Genomic DNA, 25,293 nt, shown 5'->3' with positions numbered 1-25,293 from the left:
ACAGAGCCCTATTCAATTCATTTAACTTTATTGCTGGACTTTTAGCAAAATACAACCGTCTCACAAACTTTCTCATTTCAGTATGATGAACAGCCAGCATCCTAAAATGATGGAAAACACTATTGCACACTTTTCTAGATAGACAAGCCAGAGAATGACCCTGCAAACCAGTATTCTCTCTCACTCTGCATGGATCCAGACTTTGAAGCACCTTAATCTTCTGTTTTACACTATTTTTACTATATTCTCTTAGAAACTCTCGAAATCTGTCAATAGATTCCTGACGCACAGTGCAAATACTACTACAATTCCAAGTGTACACTGGGGCTTTAGGACGTCTCCCCATTGCCTCATCTGCCATCACTTGTACCTCATCTCTTGGAACCATTATCTCCTTCTCCATTATGCAACCATTTTTTACTTCGTATGAACGACCTCTGGTGTCAACTGCATGCAGCAAACTATTACTTTGAAAATAGCTCTCTTCATTAAAAAAAGGTTCACTACTTGAACTATGCATCCACTTTCCTAAAAACACTTTACAAAAGTTTGTTCTGTTCACTACTCTTTTGCTTTTGCTTTGTGATTTCAGTACATTAACCATTTTATCTAATGTACGCATCCTATTCAAAATTAAAATGAATAGTTTCCTTTTTAATTCTAATGCTTTTGCTGCAATGGCTTCAATTTCTTTTTTTCTCTTATAAAATTTAGCCTTTTGCTTATATTTCTTCACATCCTTTATCAAATTGGACATAACTCTTCTCTGAAACATTTTTCTACGTATCTCTTTAAACGCTGTTTTTCTGTTTATGTAAAACTTTTCAGTTGCAGAAGGTATATTTGCATTAACTAAATTCTCAATTTTTTGCTGTTCTCTTCGTTTTGTTACATTCTTTCCAGGACAGACATTTTGTACATTTTTCTTTGTTTTGAATATTTTTTTAAGAAATTGTTTTTTCTGCTTACCAGAAGATTTTTTCTTTTTCCCAACATGAGCATCTTCTACTAACTTTGGTCCTCCAGTTGTCTTCAAATATAGTTTTTTTTTTTAGCGTTTTTTGAACTCTAGATTTTGTAGGCATCTTAAATTTTGTTCACTGTTCTTCAGCAATACCTGAAAAAAACTAAAAAAAAATCCTTTATTGTATTTAAATATATTACTACATTTCTTTTCACAATAGTCACAAAACGAAATTTCTTTGCCAATTTGAATGCACACAAACTGCTCTTTTTTTTGGGCAAGTGAAAATCACTTTTACAAACTGTCACATTATGAAACCACTTTTCAGATTTTTTAAAAAGCCCATGTCCAGAGTGCTACACTCCAGCAAGGGCAACCAGCCTTAGTGAAGCTGAATGTATTTGCATTACAGACTGAAACCTGAAAACCCCACTCGCTTGTAAATACTGTGCATGACTATACATGGCAAGCACATGGGTGTGTGCTAAGACTCTGCTTCTTCCCCCAAAAATTCGCTCCCCCTTTCCATCTAATGCAACTGTGAAATCACCAGAGCAAGACGCAATAAATCTCTGCCTATAATTCCTCTATGCACACAGAGTCATGTTTTCACATTAGTCCCAAAACGAAATTTCTTTGCCAATTTGAAAGCACACTTACTGCTCTTTTTTTTTTCGGCGCAAGTGAAAATCACTTTTTACAATTGGAAATCACTTTTACAGACTGACACATTATGAAACCACTTTTTTTGATTTATTTAAATGCACATGTCCAAGCTGTTTTTTCAGACCACCACCATGTGTATTCTCGGTGACTGCCTACACTCCAGCAAGGGCAACCAGCCTTAGTGATGCTGAATGTATTTGCATTACAGACTGAAACCTGAAAACCCCACTCGCTTGTAAATACTGTGCATGACTATACATGGCAAGCACATGGGTGTGTGCTAAGACTCTGCTTCTTCCCCAAAAAATTCGCTCCCCCTTTCCATCTAATGCAACTGTGAAATCACCAGAGCAAGACGCAATAAATCTCTGCCTATAATTCCTCTATGCACACAGAGTCATGTTTTCACATTAGTCCCAAAACGAAATTTCTTTGCCAATTTGAAAGCACACTTACTGCTCTTTTTTTTTTCGGGGCAAGTGTAAATCACTTTTACAGACTGACACATTATGAAACCACCATGTGTAACTACAACAAAAACAATTCCCATTTCTATTATTCATTTCTTAAGTTACCACATACATCCCCTCTCAAACTGTAAACTCACCTTTAAAATTAGTTAGTTGTGAAAGAAATGTGACACTCAAACAGCAGATTATCAGAGCCAGGATCTCTGTTGTGTTCACCTCTCTCCTCTCAGCAGAACCAGATAATGGCAAACTTTCCCTCTTTTTTTCCACACATATACTTGTAAGTTTCAAATCTCAGTGCTTCCCCCTTTTTATCAAATGTAATCACACATTTCTATTGGTTGAAAACCAACCCTTTTCCAAAAGTACCCTTCCCCCAACTTGACTTCTGCCTAGTACCCTTCCCCCAACTTGACTTCTGCCTGCTACCATAGCAACAGCTCATGGAACACTGCTGTGTGGAGTTAGGTCAGAAGTTCGCCACACAATGTTTCAATTCCACAGAGCAAGAGTGCTTGACTTTTCAAACCTTACAGCAAATCCATAGTACTGTTCTTTGGTTACACATTTTTTTGTACCAATACAAAACATGCTTCTATTAATTACACATACAGCCTAGTTTTTTTTCTAGAATGGTATGAAACAGCCAATCAGTTCTTTTTGTTTTGTTAAAAATATGTATGCCTCCATTTCCAAACTGTCTTTCTTTTCATATTGCCATTCTACTGAAAGACACCTCCTGAGTGCATCCAGTTCTCCTTTGAAGATGTTCACAGTGTGGATTGTAGGGCACAGCTATGTCTTCTGGAGTGAAAAGTTTGCAGAGAAAACAGGTATGGTGAGAGACCTTGCTTTGCCAAATGTAGACATTAAATGGATTGGTCAGAGAGGGTTAAAGTGGCACCAATTGATGCCATTGGTGAAATCCTTCATTCAAATCCAACACCCTGACCTCATAATAGTGCACTGTGGTGGCAATGACCTAGGCACTTTGACTGGGGTAGGTCTGGAAATGCTTATGAAGGACACCTTTGCACAACTGTTTACACTTTTCCCTAAAACTGCCTTTGTGTTTTCCAACATATGCCAAAGGCAAAAATGGAACTGGTCCAATCATTTCTGTCCGCAGATTGACAAAGCAAGAAAGCACGTCAGCAAATCTGTTTCTGCTTTCCTCCGTGACTATGGTATGGGTGCCATTTACCACAACAACTTGCGTTATGACATGCAAGACATTTATAGAGGAGATGGTGTGCACTTCAATGATGAAGGGAACAGAGTCTTCCTCTTGAACCTTAGACTCTGCATCGGTACTTACTTGTAGGTACCACTAAAAAAATGACTTCATAAACACAACAGCTCTTTTTAGAGCTCCCTAATTTCTAAACTCTTAATTCGTCATTTCATTTATTCATTTTTATTTTTTTTAACCGTACGCTTACCGTAAGCTTACCGTACGCGTACCCCGTGATTTTTTAAAAAATCAATAAATGTTTTTTTTGTACTTTTCTGTCCTTCTTTGACCCCCTTACAAATGTTAGGGGGTCTGTAACTCTCCTCCTTGCCCCCTTTTCTTGTTTTCACTCTTTTTTTTTCAGAGTGAAACACAGAAAATGGCGGCCGCCGCTTCCTGGTTTCGGCCGATTCGAATGTTTACTAAGATCTAAGAGCCAATCAGAATCGCGCTCGCGCACGCCACCGTACGCTAACGGTAAGCGTACGGTAAGCGTACCGTAAGCGGGCTCAGATATATATATTGATTTAAACGCTATTTTCTCAGAATCTACTGAACAGATTTACACCAAACCTACAAAAGGCTCTTCCTTGACCTAGGGACTACCTCTCTGCCAAATTTTGAGTAATTCTGTTCAGCCGTTCGGGCTGTAGCTCGTTCTAAAGGTCCTATGGAAAAATGCATGGAAAAAACGCGTTTTGGGACCCCCCTTTTATCTCAGCCCCCGCTTGACGGATCCCCCCGAGACTTTCAGGGTAGGAGCGGAGCGTAGCGCCCCACCTATTTTGAGACATTCGCGAGGATTCGTCGACCGGCGCCAAAGTTATTCAAAATAGAATGTTGCGGATTTCCTATGGAAACGTGGTCCTAACTATAACTACCTACTGGCGACCGCCAGTAGGTAATATATATATATATATATATATATATATATATATATATATATATATATATATATATATAAATAATAATCACGCGGTTCAGAGAGAAAAAAATGGGATTGGAAAAAAATGAAAAAAGTGTAACCTATAAAAGAAAAATGCCAATGGTTGAAGCGCGTCATATGATCAAGTCCCCTGGGAGGGACAAAACGCGCAATGGCTGCAGCTGTTGGTTTGTGAGAAGAAAATAAACATAGCGGTATTTTAAAGAATCGCGTGGTCTGTGCTCTGTTCATCTCGCATGCAGAATTGAAGGAGTGTTACGCGATATACAGAGGCAGGTTCTGACTCCTCCTGCCTCCAACACTGACCCCTCTGTGAATTGGGCTCACCTGCTGCAAAGGAGCCATCGCCCGGCAACGTGCATCATATTGAATCCATAAGGAATACTGGCAAAGCAGCCCCCCAACGGAGCACGAGTTACAGGAACGGAAATCAGCCAGCCCGTATACATGAAGGTAAGCAAGGACGCGTCGAAGGACGCGTCGAAGGATGCGGCTAGCGCTGCACCGGTGTTGAGGGTTTTATGATTGAGCTCTGGGATTAAGGCTTCGAGTTGGGTACAGAGTGATTCCAGTTTCAGTGCTAACTGCTGAGCTGCAAACATTGTGTTAAGACATTTCTCTGATAAGCAGTTACCACATAAACTACTGGGATATATACAATTAAAGCTCACAAGCAAAACTATGACAGCTGACACTCTAAGAGAAAGGGAGGAAGCTGCAGCGGCTATGTTCAGTGACAAAAACACGATAACAAGGGACTCAGCTACCCACAATCCACCAACAATGGGAAAACATGCTGGCATTAAAGAAAAATGCAAACATTTGGAAAAAGCCATGCGTACCGAGCAAAAACGGTGGTGGGAAGCAAAATCACTACAACGGTCCATAGATGTGGGGAGAGTACCCCGTGGTTTAAGGATATTAATCGCTCCAAGTTACGAAGCGCCCACCGCAAAATGATGCGGGAATGGGCTGGAACAAACTTGGAATCATCATGCAAACTGCTATTCATATTGGTATACTATGCTGAAAAGGCCTGTATAAAACTAGCTGAAGAAATAGATAATCTCAATAAAGAACTGGAGACAATGGAACAACAAGATGAAATTGAAAAAATTAAAACCGAGATCAAAAAAGTTTAAAAAAGAGGAGGACATAATAAAGGAGCGCAAAGACTTTAAATTTCACTGGGACCGGTGTGATTATGAATACGGAAGAGTATTCATATTTGCCAAAATATTTGACGCATTAAAAGCAGGCAAGACAGGATTAACAAGGAATGTGTCTCTTGGGGCAGGAGGTGAGAATCCGCAACCAGATCTGACCTATGCATCAGAAGCAAGCTCGGCTGTGGAAAGCGAGTCTGAAGCAGAGACTCGCAGAAAACGAGGCAACCAGCAGTTCGCCAACATTCCTTAACAGAGGAAGTGGATTTTTTATGCAGAGAGCGCCTCCAATCACTCAGACCGAGGAAACAGCAAACAAATCCAAATCTGAGCGAAACAGAAAACGGAGGGAGAGAAGGAAGGCAAATAGAAGAAGGGAGAAACAAAAAGCAACCAAAACGGCAGCAGAAGAAATTCTGGAAAAAATAGTGCCAATTGATTTGGGTGCAACAAGTGATAAAACTGTCATCAATTTAATGGATGTGGTGCTAAATATGGCAGTAAAGCAACTTCTAGCCCTGGTTTTATCCTTCTGCCCCGAGAGTTCCTTTAATTATGCCAAATCACGAGTTGATATTTACAAGAGTGTCAGGAAATTAAAGCACAAAAAATGTTATGCAAAATCCAAACCATCAAAATCAAATATTGTTGAGGCAATTCCGACAAGTAGTAACCAATTAACACAGGAAGATTACGCAACAGCCACAAATAACCAAGAATCAGAAAATATGGTGGATATCCTGTATGATTTAATACATGAGGAAGACAATGCAAGCCATGTCGAGTTTGGGGGTTCACCAATAAACAAATCCAAGTTGTGCCAAACACCATTCAAGCCACCATCTACATTCTATCCATTAATGATCAAGGACACGATTGACATCTTCCAGGAGCAAGTAATAAGTGGTTTAAAAAACTTAAATCGGACCACAAATAAAGCAAGAAACAACGCTTCAAAAAACAAGAGAGAACTTCAATACCACCAACTGATGACCAAACTAAAAAACAAAAAAGATATAGTCATTAGAAATGCTGATACAGGTGGTAATGTTGTGTTGTGGAAGAGAGAAGATTATTTAAAGGAGGCAATGAGTCAACTCAATGACAAATCTTGTTACTGTGTTAGCAACAAAATGACTTTAAATTTGGTTTACTCCTCTTACAAAATAAAATTGATGGCTTGGCAAGACACCGGAATAATATTAACAGATTAATACAAATATCTATGGATTGCAAACCCTACTACTCCAATAATGTACTTTATTCCAAAAGTACACAAAGATGAAAGAAATCCCCCAGGGAGGCCGAATATATCGGTTAGAAACAGCATTTTCGAGAAAACTTCATTATACATAGATTTCTTTCTACAGGAGCATGTCAGCAATTTGGCCTCCTATATCAAAGACACGGGGGACTTCCTAGCCAAGATGATGAATTTCCCATGGCAAGAGGATTATCTTTTGATCACACTCGATGTAGCCTCACTATACACATCTATCAAACATAAGGATGGACTAAGAGCCTTGCAGTTTTACCTGTTCAGGAGAGGGCCACAATATGCTGAACATACCAGAATGTTGGTCAATATGGTTGAAATGTATTTAATGAACAATATATTCATGTTTCAAAATACTCTGTATCAGCAATCAAGAGGGGTAGCCATGGGAGCCAGTTTCTCCCCCAGCTATGCTTGCTTACACATGGGCTGGTGGGAGGAGCAGGTTCTCATGAAGGACCATCCAGAGGTAATGACTAATAATGTTAAGAGCTGGTGGAGATTCATAGATGATCTGTTTTTGGTCTGGCAAGGCATGGGGGCTGAGGCAAAAAGGTTAATTGAATCAATTAGCATCAATGAGTTGAATCTAAGTTTCACCGCCAATATCAGCAAAAACAACATAACTTTTTTAGATCTGGAGGTTTATACTACCCAGGACAAGCTTATAACTAATTTACATAGAAAACCAATGGCAGGCAATGCAATTTTGCATGCAAGTAGCTAACACCCAAGCCATTTAGTGCAGAGTATACCTTATGGAGAGCTTCTTCGCTTAAAGGGAATATGCAGCAACAGCAAAGATCTAGAAGTTGCACAAAAGGAATGCCTAGCTAGGTTCAAGAAAAGGGGTTATAGCAATAAATGTCTAGCGACAGCATTAACCAAAAGTAATCTCGAGCATAGGGAAACTCTACTTAAAAAGAAATCAAGTAGGCCCACTGTAGAAGAAACACCGAGCAATTTCAGGTTTATCCTAGAGTTTAACCGACAGGAAGTGGCAGTGAGAAATATCATCAACAAGAATTGGTATCTCATCAGGCAAAATCCAATCATAGGAAAAACAGTCCCCAAACGGCCATCTATTACTTATAGGAGAAACGTATCAATGAAAGACACCTTGGTTGACAATGATTCTTGTGGTCCTCCAGCCAAGACTACTTGGTTAAACCAAAGAATGGGGTTTCGCAAATGCAAATCGTGTAAAGCTTGCCAACACGGGGTGTCAACGTCCAGTTATTCGACCCCGTTTGGCGACCCGGATAGACAAATTAACAAGGCCCTAAGCTGCAAAACTGATCATGTGGTGTATGTGCTGGAGTGCCCTTGTAAACTGAAGTACATTGGAAGTACAATCTTATAAGGACATATAAGGGTGCTCCAGCACATCCGTGCCATGAAAAATAATGATCAAGCCTATCGGGTGGCCCGCCATTTCAATGAGAGGCATGATAATAATCCAAAGGATCTTAAATATTTCCTTACAGATTCTGTCCCGAGCAACAAAAGAGGAGGAAATCGGGAAAAGACACTCCGATTATTAGAGATGCACTATATTTTAAATCTTGACACTAAGCATCCTAATGGATTAAACAGTTTGGAGGAACTTCTTGCCAGCCTGTACACATAATGGCTATTAGTTGTTCGTAGTGAGCTCTACCAGTTAGTTCTAAATACCATCCATAAAATATGAATATGAGCATAATTCTCCAAAAATTAATTAATTATAGAAATACAACCAGAAAGTCCACACATAGTAACTTTACTGTATATTTAAAGTACCTTCCCTTTGTTTTTAAATCACCATATTTTATATTTCATGCACACTCACTTTTTTTTAGCACATTTTGCACATTGTTATTTAACAACCAAAAAAGTTATATAGGAAAATATGATATAAGGTTCGGCCCACTGATAGTTAGGTCCAGGACCAAAGACCTAGAGCGACATATTGAAGGATTTTATGCATAACATAACAGCCACAGAATAACAAGCAATCTGGCATTTGGGAACTGATGGTGAATAGTCAAAATGAATTTTAGGAAATATAAAGTGTATTTATACTAAGAATATTGCATAAGTTAAAATAACGGATTTATCCAATTATTTATTTATTTATCTATTTATAATTTATATATTTAGATAATGAAATTTGATTGACTGAGTATCATGAATGTAAATTTAATGTGGTTGACATGGTAATACATATGTATTTATTTATTTATTTACATATTTATGTATGCATATTGGCACAAGGCGTCAATGACCAAACAGGGAGTATTGGTGTAATATCAACCATATACCCACAGCAAGATCAAAGTAGGAGATCTACTACTGTCTTTTTAAAACTGTTGATGGTTGTTGCTAGAGCAATGGGCACTTTAAATTCTAATCACGTGGTTCAGAGAGAAAAAAAATGGGATTGTAAAAAAATGAAAAAAGTGTTACCTATAAAAGAAAAATGCCAATGGTTGAAGCGCGTCATGTGATCAAGTCCCCTGGGAGGGACGAAACGCGTAATGGCTGCCGCTGTTGGTTTGTGAGAAGAAAATAAACATAGCGGTATTTTAAAGAATCGTTTGGTCCGTGCTCTGTTCATCGCGCATGCAGAAACAAGGCATGGAATTGAAGGAGTGTTTCGCGACATATATATATATATATATATATACACACCGATCAGTGTAACTAACTTCTAAAACTCATGCAAAGAGTTAACTAATTGAATGAGATTATCCTTTCTTAAAACGGAATCCTATTAAAACAAAGTTTCTAGTTTTGTAGTCTAATGATTCCCCAACCTCATCCCAAAAATAGCTTTTTATTGTATCCCACCTTCAGTATCTCTCCTTTGCTTTTCCCTTCTCCAAATATCTTGAATTTGTCAGTGCCTTCTTTCAAATACATCTGCCATATCTCTTAAATGTATTATTGATAATGTGCCTCATTTTAAATACATCTGATGACGATGGTCACATCCCGTGATGTACCACAGATCCTCAGGTTAGCAGAGTAAGCTTTAGGTGGGGTTAGCAACCACCCCACACACCTATGAATGAGGCGATACAGTATTGGCAGGCCGTTTTACATTTACTATCCCACCTTTAATCCAGATGCCACATTGGTGAGAGCAAGGACGTCAGATCATATCACCCCCACTTTACGATGACTGAGCTCACCACTTTTGAACCACAAGTTAAATTCTACATAGCATCCATAACACCCAAAACTCTGGCATCCAGTCCTAACGTAAAGACAAGCTCCAAATCATTGAAGATATAATTAACACCAGAAGCATATCATGCACTACTTTATGAATTTCCCAAATCCAAATTAAGCAAGGCTGCAAACAAAGCCTCCTCCTGCCTTGCGGTGGAATTTGATTCAAGAATGCACGAGATTTAATTCAAAACTTTCTGACCCTGGTTAACAGTTGCATAGCACTGGGGCCATTAAGCTGCACAGTAAACTACAACTTGACTTTACTGTTTCCGTGCAGTACAGTCACCTCAATACCTTGAAATTACAGACAAAGCCGCATAGAGTGTGAATTATCGTGTGGGGCACAGGGTCAAGACTGATTTGCATATGGCTGGGTCCAAACTGGAATGGCAGGTGAGCAAAAAAACGATAGATTTAGGCCCAGATCTCTGTAGTGGGATGAATGTATGACATTGTTCTGCATTTGTCACCCCGAGTGGGGCGGGTATGCTCAGACGTGAGTCCTGTGGTCTCCATGCCACTGGAATCAAGCTATCCTGGCTGAAGAGGGGTGAAACCCCGAAACCGGTCCTAGGATGCTTGTTTCCAGTCCAGGGAGGACCTGGCCTGGCAGTTCGGGCTGTACAGTGCCCATTGGGCACAGGGTCAAGACTGATTTGCATATGGCTGGGTCCAAACTGGAATGGCATGGTGAGCAAAACAAACGATGGATTTAGGCCCAGATCTCTGTACTGGGGTGAACGTATGACATTGTTCTGCATTGTGTCCATCAATAGTTCTATTTGCATTCGTCACCCCGAGTGGGACGGGTATGCTCATACGTGAGTCCCGTGCTCTCCATGCCACTGGAATCAAGCTATCCTGGCTGAAGAGGGGTGAAACCCCGAAACCGGTTCCAGGATGCTTGTTTCCAGTCCAGGGAGGACCTGGCCTGGCAGTTCGGGCTGGACTGTTCCCATTGGGCACAGGGTCAAGACTGATTTGCATATGGCTGTGTCCAAACTGGAATGACATGGTGAGTAAAAAAACGATGGATTTAGGCCCATATCTCTGTACTGGGGTGAATGTATGACATTGTTCTGCATTCTGTCCATCAATAGTTCTTTTTGCATTGGGCTAATTTCCCCTGCAATAAAATCACATGAAATCCCCTACTGTATGTGGTTTTACTGCATATATTTACCATACCATATGCTTGGGGCTGTTGGTATATGTACACGGTGACAGGTGTGTGGGGGTGATGGAGGAATTGGGGAGTGTATGGGAGGGAATTGTATGGGTCTTTTTTAGCATGGGGGAAGTATTGTATGCCTCACCCTGATACAATAAAAGCGGCAAGAGACTTGGCTGCTACTGCACTTTTTTGTGAGCAGTTATTCTGGCTCGCAAAAATGGAGGCAGGTTATTTCACTCCCACTAGATCCAGGTGCAGTAAAACCTAACTTCTAATAATCAGGCAGAGCGAAATTAACTCATGCAGCATGCATTTATTTATTCCACCTGACTTTTAATCTGGCCCACTGTATTCAGAAAAGATTTGAAGGCCCGTCTCTTCAAACTACCAGAGAGACTAATCCATCGTTTACTCCTACACCTTATACTCCTCTGAATGTACATGTTGTTTAATTGCTGATTGTACTTACTTTGAGGGTGCTCTGTTATTCACGCATGGAAGATTGTTGCTCATTAATGATCTTAGTTGGGAAACCCTTGTACTTACAGCTGTGTTGCTATTATAAACATTCCCCAAATATATAGACTGCCTGAATAAATGCCACATTTTATATCTGATTTGACATAAAATCATAAATGGATAAAAAGTGAACTATGGGGCTGTTTTTCATTGAGGAATTCCAAGTGACATCAAATGGACAACAAGAGTGAAGTTCGAGCTGTCTCTGATGTCACTCAGAACTCCGAGGTAAAAAAATATCCCCATAAATCACTTTTTATCCATTTAAGATTTAATGCCATATCAGATATACAATTTGGCATTCATGCTGGAGGCTCCAGCATATAACAAATAAATAATAATCAATATAATATTTTGGTAATATCAGTGGTCTACAGGAGATTTGAAATAGATTTATCACCCATCAGAATGAATTTAAGGGTACTGCTGATGACTGGCAAGAAAAGCCAAAATTAGAGCGATGCAATAAAAAATGGTATTTATGATTTGTTAGTGAAACAATCAAATATTGCTTTACTGGAAGGCTGTATTTTATATTGCTATTTTACCTAAAGCGCTCTGATGTCCCCAGGGAGAATTCTCACTAGATAATTAATACAAATAAATAAATACTGAGGGCCTGATTTAGAGTTTGACGGGCAGATTATTCAGTTACAAACATGATGGATATCCCTTACGCGTAGTGGTAAAAAATAAGTGCCGGGGCTCTTGTCAGGAGGCAGCTTGCACCAGCCCATTTCTCCTGTTAGTGCCGCCTAAAACAGAAGCCACTACTAACCATGGAAATGGGGAAAGAATGGGGTGTAATGGCCAGAGCTGCCAACTTCGGAAGTTCGAGTCTTGGCGTCTTCTCAACGCCTGCTCAACATTCTGTGATTCTAGGCAAATCACTTAATATCCCCATAAATGAATGTATCCTTAACTGGTGCTCGAAAAATTCAGTTGCTGATGTTTACGTGTTGCTGCTGAGTACAGGAACCCACCGGCTCATATTAGGCACTCCTTACGCCTTATTTTAAGTATATTATATCTTGGCAATTGCAACAATTCGGACAGGATATCTGCCACGTTTGTGGCAGAGTAACCCATCCAACATTATCTGTGATCCTCCATTTCAAATTGGAAACTATGCAACATTTTAGTCCTTTGGAGTGGACTGATGACCTAATGACATCTATCTTATGATGTACTAGAGCAGCACTGCCACCATGTAATAGTGTCGCACTGACACCAGTAGATCCCCAGGCCCAGGTGTTCTTTTACGCAAACAGTTTTAAAGATATTTGAAACTTTTAACGCAGAAGAAATACCTAGATGCATCTAATTCATGCTCCTTATAATAGTCAGTCTTCATGAGCCATGAACATTAATCCAGCAGCATAATCTTGATCAATACTGTAGCCAATGGGTTCTACCCATTTAGTCCGAATGGATGTTTTTGCTTCTGACTCCCTGGTTTTTCAACTTTTTTTGTGAGTGAGTCTCACCACCTGATTCTCACGCACTGTAAATTAATTTCAAATTAATGGAGAATGATAACCACTAGTGTTCGCCTTTTAAGGTAAGGCTGCTGCTGCACATCTAGGGTAAGAGGCTCTTGGCTTGTTATATATGAACACATGAGCAGTCGTGTGTTCATTTGTGTGTGAGTGCATGTGTTAGACTACTATCTTGCACAACCCAGTATCTGTGCATAGGTAGCCTCACAGAAGGGAGTCTTCAAGAATTGGTACTGACCTGGGGAGTGAGCAATCATATTGTGGGTCTGCAGTGCTTACTGAAGGTCTGTGGCATTTAAACCGCATTACACATTGTAGATGAAAACTGCACTGAAGTACAGTTTTTTTACTACTTGGGCCTGCAGGGTGCAGTGAGGCATCAATCTCGGGCTAACCATACACCCCGAGCATAGAACTACAGCCCCTGACATGATACCTACACTCTTTTTGACACTTTAATGATTGTCATATTTTCCGACTTAGTTCATAATCAGATTCCAGGCCTTTGCCCCCTTACTGGCTCAATACATTTCTCTGCTCTCCAGTAGAATCATCAGAGGCCTTCCCACAAAATAGGTCTATTAACAGTGCTTAATCGCGTTACTGGCAAAGCAAGGGGTGGGGAGGAAATCGGCATCGGTTAATTAGCTTGTCACACGGTGCCTGGGCCTGAAAAGGCCAGGTAAACAGAAACAAAGGAGAAGAGCCAGACCTCTGAGACCAACACAGAAGGGGATAGCTTTTTGGAGCTTTAGTGGGAACGGATCAGGCAACTGTGTCAGCTGGAGCAGAGCTGAGGATTTCCTGGAAGCAATTTCTACATGGGTGCCTGGCTTCTAGAACTTTCAAGCCCCACTTAAAAAACCCTGCAAAAGAGAGAGACAGTTGAGAAGACACAGGACCTGGGAACAACAACAGCAAAGAATGCCTAGCTGGAAGGTGAAGCTACCGTGATGCCCCTGAAAGAATGGTCTTTAGCACTTTAACTCCAGCTGACCCCCAGACTAGGATGAGTCTCTCCACAGCCAGTGACACTGCCCCCTTAAGCCCGCTGTGGAACAGTTGGTGGAATAGACGAGCTGGGAGACTGTGGATCATTCCCCTGGGAGTTCTGGATGCTATGTAAGTCAAAGGAGTATGCAGTTCCCGACTAGAGAGAAAAAGAGGAGATTGTGTGTAGACTGAAGTACCTGACATCAGAATTGCACTTAAAAATTGAATGCACACATAGAACAAATATGCCACAGACAACAATGATATAACTACAGTCCGCAGTTCAGGAACAGTAGTAAAAGGAAGTCCCTCAGAGCCAAACAGTAATAAAGGCAACTGCCCGGTTACAGTTCCAACAATGTGTGGCAAAGGAGACATTCGCTGGCATATAGACAACCTAAGGGAAATGATCAACAGTGTGTTACTCGAGAGCTGAGTGCATAATCTGAAATATCAAGAGGGAGCAAGGGAACCCATACTCACGGTTCTACAGAGCGCAATATGTGACCGACCTACCTAGCTCTCTGCCATCACGGAGGTAACGGTTGAGCAGAGCGGGTGGTTTTAATAGTAAATGAGCAGGTTTCAATTGGAAACATGTGTTGCGATCCAGGGATGACCGGGATGTAACAGAACCATGCATCCATCTACGAGCGACATCTCAAAGTCAGCTTGCATCTCAGGACTGAATATACAGTGAAAGCCATCCAAGTTAAAAATGCCGCAAAGGTATTAACCAACCACCTGTTGGACACAGGATGGGAGCAGAGACTGATTGGCCTCCAACCTCAGCCAGATGACAGACTCGACACTAGGACGTTATAAGAGAGATGCGTCCAAATACTTTTACCTCATAACGGGCACCATCGTCAATTGAATATGCAAAACAGGACTGGATGGGCAGGACAAAGTAGAATTGTGTTAAAATGGCATCCACGTGAAGGTGCTATACATCTAAGCAAGTTAGCAGCCTCCAAGTAGTAAAGGACTCAGGATAGAGGCTGCTAGGCCTAAAATGGCTTAGTATTGGACTCTACATTGGAAGGTCCAGAAGGGTATGTGCATCTGTGGGTGCCATGATGGAATATGTGTGTACCGTAATGGAATATAACAGTGTGTCTCCAGTACTGCAGGGAGAGCATATACCAGGAGATGGGCAAATAGGACAAAGTGAGATAAAATTAATACATCAAGAGGAGGTGACTTGGAGGGAATGGTCGTGGGCTGGACTGTACAGTATGAGGGATGGACAGCCATATCCGACAAGTATCATTATGTGTAGAATGTAAAGAAACCATAGAAAAGGAGCGTATTTATCTCTGAAATGCACCCTAGGTAAGATTGCCACAACCCTAAAATCAATCCAACCAGAAAAAGAGTGTTCCAGACAATCCTAAACAGGTATCTATCTGAAAAGAAACAGCATGTGGGTGTGCCAAAGGGGCCTAAGCATGGGCTATATCAGGTGGTTCTTATATCTAGCCAAGGGGTGCAGAAGTATTCGAAGAAGCCTGACTAAGTCTTAAGTCGTCATCTCAACCCAGGGGATATCATCGTTGAGCCCCATTTTATGTGTAGCCAGACGAAAAATCAATTTTTGTCCCCTGCAAAATAGGGTGTTTTTATCCATCTGAGGATTGCCTCCAAAACTGTACAACGAAAATCATTGGCAGTATGCTGTGTGTCCAAATAATGAGTGCTCATCCTGGTGGGGGTCTTTTTACAGTGTATGCTGCCTCGGTGTTCCATGATCCTGACCTTTACTACCCGGGTAGTAGTTCTGAATACTAGCCTGTGACTCTGCTGACTCATAGGTGCCGAGAAGCTAGCCAGAAGGCTGTAGGACTTGGGGAGTGCAGCGGGAGGATCTGTTGTATTGCTGGATGGCTGCAGAGAGCCTGTGCCAGATACCCTCATCCTAATCAAAAGAGAGCACCAGTAGCCCCGCAAGGGACATGTCTGACACAGAGATCCAGAAAACCCAGGTCCCAATTGATGCACCCTTTGGAGGCCAGCAGACCTGAAGAAAATGCTCCTACTGGCTAGCAATGGTCACCAGGAGCAAAGTTATATCGGAATCAGGAATATCTGGCCTATGGGGCCAGAGAAAGCAAAAGATCGAGGCTGCTCCCAAATTACTAATGTCCCAGGTGACTCTCTCCCCCTAGGACGCAAGGAGAGCAAATGCAGCATGTGTTGCCTGCACCTCCATGTAATGGACTATCTTTCACAACCAATGACCACATTTCTTTCAAATACTATCAGCTGAAGAAGAGGCAGTTTTCCTTAAAAGAAATTAAGATAGAGATATGCCAGGATCATCTGTTCACTTTTGTACAGACCCAAGCAGTTTTGATTTGACTGTGGCTCTCGCACCATTGGACATAGCTTCTTCTCAAATCACTAATCAACCATCTATTGTGACACTAAAATCTTCAATGTCTGCTTTCCTTAGAAAACTGCCAGCATCAAACATAATTAGGCAGAAAAAGTGATAATGTTCACAGATTTGAAAAGTTCCTCAGGGGTTTACTTGGATCTTCATCTACCTTACATCATCATGATATATGCCATCACAACTGAATGTGATACACTCTGGATTCTGAGGAACAGAGGGAGCACAAAACGAGTTCCTTGTCCTACAAATGTCGAGAGTAATGTTTACCTTTTCTGGACAGATATCAAGACAAGGAAGGCCAGTATACAAAGACTATTGCATTTTCAAGGCATTTCTGAACCAACAGGTCATTTTACATCCACATCTCTCTATTTACAAATTGAAAAGTTAGGATTACAACATCAATGGTTGTCCACCAACCTCTCAACAGTCTATGTCACCATAGAGCATGGCATCTTAATAAAAAGTGTCACAATTATGGATGGGGTTTTCAGGCTTAAAATTGACGTAACCCCATTCCTTCCTCTACAAGAGACATTTGAAAGTATTCATTAGCTGAGCCATTTACATGAAGGGTGACATATGGAATTCCACAAGGATCTTCCACATCAACCAAATTTTTCAACCTTTTCGTCTATGTTCCCGCTGACGCACATACTAGAAGATCCTTAGGGTCACATCCAAATGTATGTATTTTACAACCAATGTCACATCTAAATGAACTTTCATCCATAAAGCCAGGCAGATGCCACAGTGCCTAGTCCAAAACTATCCATAAGTCTATCTGCCAACCAAGATTAAATCCATCATTGGGATATGTTATAGTTGCAGTGCATATTGAAGGGTGTGCTCCTTCTGTCCTACCCTGAATGCTTTACTGGAATGATTAAGAAATGTTATTGGCAGTTGCACTACAAGTTCAGTGGCTGACAATCTCTGCTGCTTGACAGTGTTGCAAAAGTTGCATGACATTAAATCTTCAGGATGGAAGATTGCTGAAATGTTTTTTTTATTTTTACTGTCAGATTTGTTGTTAATATTGAGAGTTCTACATGATACTTTCCTGGTCCTTGCCTTTACAGAGATTGATCTAGATTTATGGACATAAAAGGTAGTCCCTTTAATGGCAGAGTAGAAAAATGCATCTTTTGACATGGTTAGCCCCCCCACTTTTTGCTTGAACCTGGGTGCCCCTGAACCTCTGCTGCTGGAACATTGGACCTGGTTCTTTTATCGACCTACAACGAGAAGGTGAACTTTGTGAAAGCATTGCCTGATTTTCTATGCATTTTAACACTTTTTCCAATTGACTTCAAATGTGTATAACTGCGCACAAAAATGATATATATTTCACAAACTTAGAAAAATCGTAACTCCAAAAGTACTCACTGCAGATCAAGGCTTTGGGCCTTACAAATTACATAAAAATCAATACTATTTTTGTATATTTGTCTCAGATTTATTCTTGAGTGTCTGTCTCATTTATTGACTCTGTGAATACAACAAATTCTTAGCACTACCCTCGAATAAGCCTAACTGCTCGCACACACTACCACAAAAAGAGCATTAGAAAGATCTGCTTTTACCTCTGCATACTAATTGAAAATCCACTGGACTCTCTGCACAATGTACTTAGTTTTAGTACACTATATAGAGAGCCAGCTTCCTACATTTGGTGGTTCAGCTGTGGAATAGAAGACCTTGCATTTGCTGAAACAACCCTGTCAATAAGTGACACATGATTAAAATCCAAAATTGCCTTTAGCCTAGGTGTATTATTAAAATTGGCCTATATTGTCTATGTTTCTAAAATTAACCACAAGTGCCTTGGTTAAGTCCCTGAAACTAAGTAGTCAGAAATTTGAAAAAAGTCAATATTGTTAAGTTTTTAACTCCTTAAAAAGTTCCTAACTTAAGTAAAATAATTTCTGATACCGATAACCAGGCTCAGGTTCTCGACCTGACCCCTTACATGGACCTGTCCTATGCCAAACTCAGGACCCTCTGTAAGGGTTATGGTATCAATACTGGCAAACATGCTAAAAGAGATAAGCTTAGAAGGATTTTAGCAGAGTTTGAAAGAGATCAGCAAGAACTAGTGGCTCAGTCTGATGAAGGTGAGACTGCTGGCTGTTAGACCTGGCATCTTTGGCATGTTTTCCCCCTGTCTTTTTTTGCATCTGACCGCCTGTTTCTGACTGTGTGATGCATTTTGTTTTTGCTGGTTTTAGAACTCTAGACACTTTACCACTACTGAACAGAGCTAAAGTGCAAGTGCTCCTTGTGTAAATTGTATCTGTAATTGGTTATCCATGATTTACATATTTGATGTAGTGGTCAGACCCTAGTAAAGTGCTCTGTGTGTGCCCAGAGCCTATAATTCAAATGCTACTAGTGGGCCTGCAACACTGATTGTGACACCCACATGAGTAGCCCTGCAACCATGTCTCAGACCTGCCACTTGACAGGCCCAAACATTATTTTACTACATGGAAGCCACCCCTAAGATAGTCCCATGGTAGCCACATGGGCAGTGTGGGGTATATTTAAAAGGTAGGACATGTACTGGTGCATTTTACATGACCTGCTAGTAAAATTCTGCTAATTTTGTTTCTTCACTTTTGCAAGGACTATTTTCCCCATAGGTTATCACTGGAGCTGCCTTGTAATCTCTTACACGTGTGACTTCCAGTTAGAAAGAAATAGAGAATTGGAGTTTGGGGTCCCTGAACTCACAATTTAAAAATACATCTTTTTGTGAAGTTGATTTTTAAATTACTTGTTTGAAAATGTCACATTTAGAAAGTAGGCATTTTCTTGCTTTACCATTTTGTGCCTCTGCCTGCCTGTGGAATCCACGTCTAAGGGAGGGTGGCAGTTGGGTTGTTTGTGCATTCATTCTAGAAAGTCACACAAAGGGAGCTTGGGTGTGCCCTGCATATCCTGATGGCCCATCATCAAGCTGATGGGTCTTCCTGAGCTAGAGTGGTGGGAGGAGTTGTCACTCAAACCTGAATAGGGCAGTGTCTGTCCTCACACTAAGCTGTCTCCACCCCTTTAGAGTTCTAGGAGCCAGGTCAGGGAAAGGCAGGGTCTTGTGCACTACAAAGATTTTACTTTGAAGGTTGCAGAAACTGATATAAGTACTGGAGCTGTGACACTGTAACTTCAGAACACTTCTGGACTAAGAGAAGATTCTGCCAAGAAGAAGAGCTGGAGAAGCTGTAGGGGGGAACTGCCACTCTGCTTGTTGCTGTGTTGTGCTGGCACACTGCTTGATGCTTCTGTCTTGGGCAGTGAAAGGACTGGACGCTGCTTTTTGTATCCTGCTTGCCATGGCTGTCCAAGGGCTTGTGTGTGCTTGCCTCCTGTTAATAAGTCTCAGAGCCATCAAACACGTCATCTGCAGTCCATGAATTCCTCTGCTGGGAGTGTTGACCTGTCAAGTGCTGCCAATTAAAGTTCTTGACCTTTGGAGGTGGATTTTCTGCAAAGGACTGTAGAAAATCCACAAATCGATCTTCAGTGCCTGTTTTTCCGGCCGCAGCAAGGATGTGCGGTTGAAAAACCAACGCATCACCATGGTGCGGCCGAAGAATCAATGCTGTGATTGTCTTGCGACTGAAATATCGCTTCAGCCCGAATTCCGAGCACTGTCTCACCAACACCCACTCCGATGCAGGTCCTGCTGTGCTGCTGAAGAAACTGACACATCGCCTGCTTTGTGGCTGGAAAATCAATGCAGCACCTGTTTCGTCATTGCGAATTGGTCCAGCGCATCCGGATTTTGACACATTGCACTGTGTGCAGAGTTCTTCATCGACATTGCCCAGCAGTGAGGAACCGAGGCCGCATGTCTGGAAACCGATGCATCACCTCCCCTCACAGTAAGGAACCAACGCATCACCTCCTTTTACAACAAGGAACCAATGCATCACCTCCTCTGCGCTGAAATAAGGAACATTTGCACAGTATAAGCCTGTCGGTTCATGGGATTGTCTTCCACTTCTTTAAAGCCATCATCATCATTGTTGTTGGCTTCTGTTCTAAACTCAAGAACTTTAGTATAAACAATAATGTAAAAATTATTAAGACAACACCAGGCATTCGTGATGACTCTCATGATTTGCAGAATGCTTGGGCATCACAAAATCTGTCATTAAGTCCAAAATCTAACTTTTTCAGGACATTTCTTGAAATGGTTCCTGATGATTTTATTGCATTGTGCGATATATTTTTGGCAGCAAGAACTTGAGGAGCTAAATCCGCTGAGAACACCATAAGTGGCCAATTCTTTTTGTTAGAATGCTAAAAACAAATTCTGTCTTTGTACATTCTCAACAGAAACATCTCGATTTCATTATTATGGATCAATAAAGTTTTATCAATGTTGACCATTATTTCTCTGATCTCTCTAAGTGTGAACCTGAAACCAGCACTCAAGAGTGGCTTTTAAACTTCATTTGCTTTATCAAAGAGTGCAAACTTAACTGAAGGCTAGCGGTTACCTTGCTGCTGGGAGCTCATTGTACATTCACATTTTCGAATGTATGCATGCATGCAGTTCAATTGGGCATACAAATCCACTGAAAATACATCCACCTCCCTCGCTGTTTAAATGCTCTATTTAGCTGAAACCTTCATCTTGGAAGAAACTAGCTGCAGATAAAAAACTGTTTGCCCTTTGAGACTCACATACTCTGTACTTTGTTCTTTTGTCAATCCCTTTAGCCCTTGATCTGGCTAAACCACAGATAACACATTGAAGATCCTCTGCTTTCTGGTCAGTTGTGGGAAGGGGATGAGGGGTAGTCATCGATCTCCTAAGTGGATGGGCATTGGGTTTGGTTGTTGTCGCTTTCTCAGAAGACTCGAATTCTTGTTGCGATTCACTGGTTTCTGCTATTTTTGACAATTTTTTCCAGGCTTTTTTCCAATGTATATGACTTGTAGTACTTGTTGTTACAATGATAAAATATTTGATCCTCTTCACCCATCAGTTTCAATCTTTTTTGAACTTCGTCATGCCCTGTTTCTGCAGCATCTCGAACTCTTTTTTCTGTCCGGCTGCAGATGATGCTAGCTTTTCTTTTGGATTAGTTTGGCATTTGACACATTTTAATTTGTGGAAGGAGTCCTCAGATTTTGTAGTTAGCAAAACTCTGTCAGGAGGTCAAGATCCTCTACTACCACCTGCTTCGCTCATATTTACAAATTTAAATCAACTCAAAATATTAAAATACATTAACAATATGATGGCTAAAACACATCATTATAGTGCTGCCATTTTGAAAAATGGTGGAAGGGTTGCTATGAGGAGTTATTTTCTGTCTCTCTAAGACTACTTGACCCCCAAACCCAAAGTTTTGACACCAAAATGAAGTAAATAGGTCTCATGATTCCTGAAATATTGTATCATCACTGCAACACATCTGCCATTTTTAACAATGCTGTCCAGAAACATTTGGTCCGGATTTTTAATGTCTACCCGAGCGACCCTGTCCCTTTCGATATTTTGAAACTAGCAATGCCCACAATTATCACTCCCATTGCCAATTTAATCAATGCTTCCCTAGCCTCAGGTATAGTCCCTCAGGACTGGAAAAACGCCATGGTGAGGGCGCTTCTAAAAAAAACCCACCTGGATCCCACAGAATTGGGCAACTATCGCCCCATTTCCCTACTCCCTGGTATCAGCAAGGTCGCAGAAAAATACGTCAACCACGCACTTTCCGCGCACCTTGAAACTTTTAAACTGCTCCACTCCTCCCAGACCGGCTTTCGCCCCGGCCAGGGCACCGAAACTGCACTAATAGCGGTGGTGGAGGAGTCACGAAAGATTCTCGATGCAGGAGGATCCTCAGCCATCATCCTCCTAGACCTAAGTGCAGCCTTTGACACGGTGAACCACCGTATTTTGTTGCACCGTCTCAAAAATGTGGGAGTGACAGGCAAAGCCCTGTCTTGGTTGGCATCATTCCTGGAAGAAAGATTCTTCCAGGTATTTAAAGGTAACACTCGGTCCCACCCAGTACCTCTCCAATGCGGGGTACCTCAGGGCTCCTCCTTGAGCCCCACTCTTTTTAATGTGTACATGTCCCCACTAGCACAGATAGTTGCCCCTTTTGGAATCCAACTGGTCACCTACGCAGATGATACCCAGCTTATTGTGGCCTTGAGCCAGTAAGAGCAGTCTCCTACAAACCTCTACTCATGTCTTAAAGAAGTCACCAGCTGGATGAGCTCCTCCCACCTCAAGCTCAACGGTGATAAGACCGAGCTTATGCTGCTGGGCAATCAAGCAAGCTTCAAACCCAACAATTCGTGGCCACCGTGCATGGGGCCCGCACCATTACCCAAACAGGAAATAAAGAGCCTGGGCATATGGCTCGACCATGACCTCACCTTTAGAACTCAAGCAAGGAAAACGGCTGCCACCTGCTATGGTATGCTCCGTACCATACGGAAAGTACTCCCTCTTCTGCCTGCCCACTCCAGAAAGCTTTTGGTTCAAGCGCTCATCCTCTCTAGGTTGGACTATGGCAATGCCCTTTATTTGGGCGCGCCTAGCTCAGTCATCTCCAAACTACAGGATGTCCAAAACTTGGCAGCCAGGCTACTCACAGGCACTAATAACCGCTGCTCAGCCAAGCCTGCCCTGAAGACACTCCACTGTCTCCCGATACAAGAGAGAATACATTTTAAGGCCCTCTGCATCGCACACAAAAACCTCCGTAACAGAGGCCCCCCTATCATCAGAAACCTAATCAAACCCTACAAAGCCACCAGAAGTCTCCGCTCAGACCAACTTCACCTAGCGGAAGTTCCCAGAGTCAGGAGGGCCCGGTCAGGGGGTCGCCTTCTTTCCTACAACGCCTCTAGACTCTGGAACACCCTCCCTCTCTTCATCCGCAAGAAAGCCAAACATCTGTCATTCCGCAAACAACTGAAGACCTGGCTATTTCCATAACTCCGCCTTTTCCTCTACACCCATCCGCAGCGCTGGGATGCCTCCGGGTAGCCATGCGCTATATAAGAATATTTTCATTCATTCATTCATACCTTGATTCAAGCTGATGTAGCTTTCTTTCTCTGTTTCCACCCCTGGGCTCTCTGGGGACACAATCAATTCCAAGATATTTCAATTGTGTCACATATCCCTTGTGTACAGTATTGAAATGTCAGGCTACTGGATCTGTTTTATCGCTGTTTTTCATTGCTCTTTTATGCTGCACAATCCGTTTATGGACCTGATGTACTGTACTCTCTGCATACTGGAGGGGGCACAGGCAATTCAGCACATAGACTACATATCCACTTCTGCAGATGTAGGCTCCCCTGGTCTTTTGGGGATTTTTGTGAAATGAAGTGTCATATTCAGTTTTATTCATGTCAAACTGACAGGACTTACATTTTGCACACTTTCTAAACCCCTTGCTTCTCATTAGCCAGTTCTGATTTTCAGCTACACCTACATTGGTAGTTACTAAGGCATCACACATTGATTTACCTTTTCTGTAGGTGATCAGTAATCTTTTTTTTTCTCGTATTATTGGATCACTCCTCACTAAGTCCAAGTGACGTCTCATAATACTCATCTTTTGCTATTGTGAGCTAACATCTATAATAAACCTCTTTTCATTAGGGACATTTATTTTCTTCTTTCTGACTCCAAAGATTAGCTCCTCTCTTTTCAACAGGTCTGCTCTGTTCTGTGCTGTTTATATCTAGCATTTAATTTTGGTTGTGCTTGCTTAGCTTTATTGGGCTAGCGCCAGCTTCTTTTTATTCTCAAGTTCTCACCGTATGGGATACTTCTTTTTAGACTGTCTGGGTGAAAACTTGTGATGTGAAGGACCAGTATTCCCAGCCATGGGCTTTCTGAAAAACCTACTCTGTAGCCTGTCCTTTTTCACAAACACTGTGAGGTCCAAAAATTGACCTCTTTTTTACTAGTGTGGCTGATCAGTTTTATGTTTATGTAATCTATATTCAGCCTTTCGACAAAATCTATCTCATGCCAAATGACAAAAATGTCATCTATAAAGCGCAACCAGAAAATCACAATGTCTGCGCACTCTCTTTCAAACTCATGATGTAGCACCTGCTCCTTCCACCAGACCATATGCAAATTTGCAAAGCTGGGGGTGAAGCAGGTGCCCATCGTAATCCCGGTGACTTGTTGGAAAATGTCCTTACTAAAAAAAAAAGAAGTTATGCAGTAGACACAATTTCACGATCTCAATTAGCATCTGTGTGTTTAAGCAAGCACATAGGTCATGCTCCTAAGAAATATTTGATGGCCCACAGGATGTCTTCATGGCGAGTATTGGTATATAAGCATGTTACATCAAGTGACATTACCAACAAATACAGTAATATCATAGATTTTATTTTTAAATCCACAGTGTCTGTTATATAATCTGGTAAGGTTTTCACATAGTCCTGTAAGAAATGATCTACATAATGGGACGTATTTTCAAACATTCCAGCTATAGCCGAAATAATTGGCAGTCGTGGTGATTTCACATCATCCTTGTGGATCTTCAGGATCAGATAGAATGTAGGTGTCTTAGGAAAGTCTTTCTTCAGGAAAAAATATTCATACAGATTGATTAGACCCAGATCGCTCCAATTAGTTAGCACATTAGATTACTCAGTTTCTACTCCAAGCATTGCTTTTACAGTGCTTCTCCTGTATCATGTTGTATCATTGTGTTGCCGGTAAGTTTCTTCATTGTACATTTTCACTGGATATAGTACAGTGTT

This window comes from Triturus cristatus, chromosome 6 (assembly GCF_964204655.1).
Source record: "Triturus cristatus chromosome 6, aTriCri1.1, whole genome shotgun sequence".
Taxonomy (NCBI): domain Eukaryota; kingdom Metazoa; phylum Chordata; class Amphibia; order Caudata; family Salamandridae; genus Triturus; species Triturus cristatus.
Note: the sequence above shows the minus strand (reverse complement) of the source record.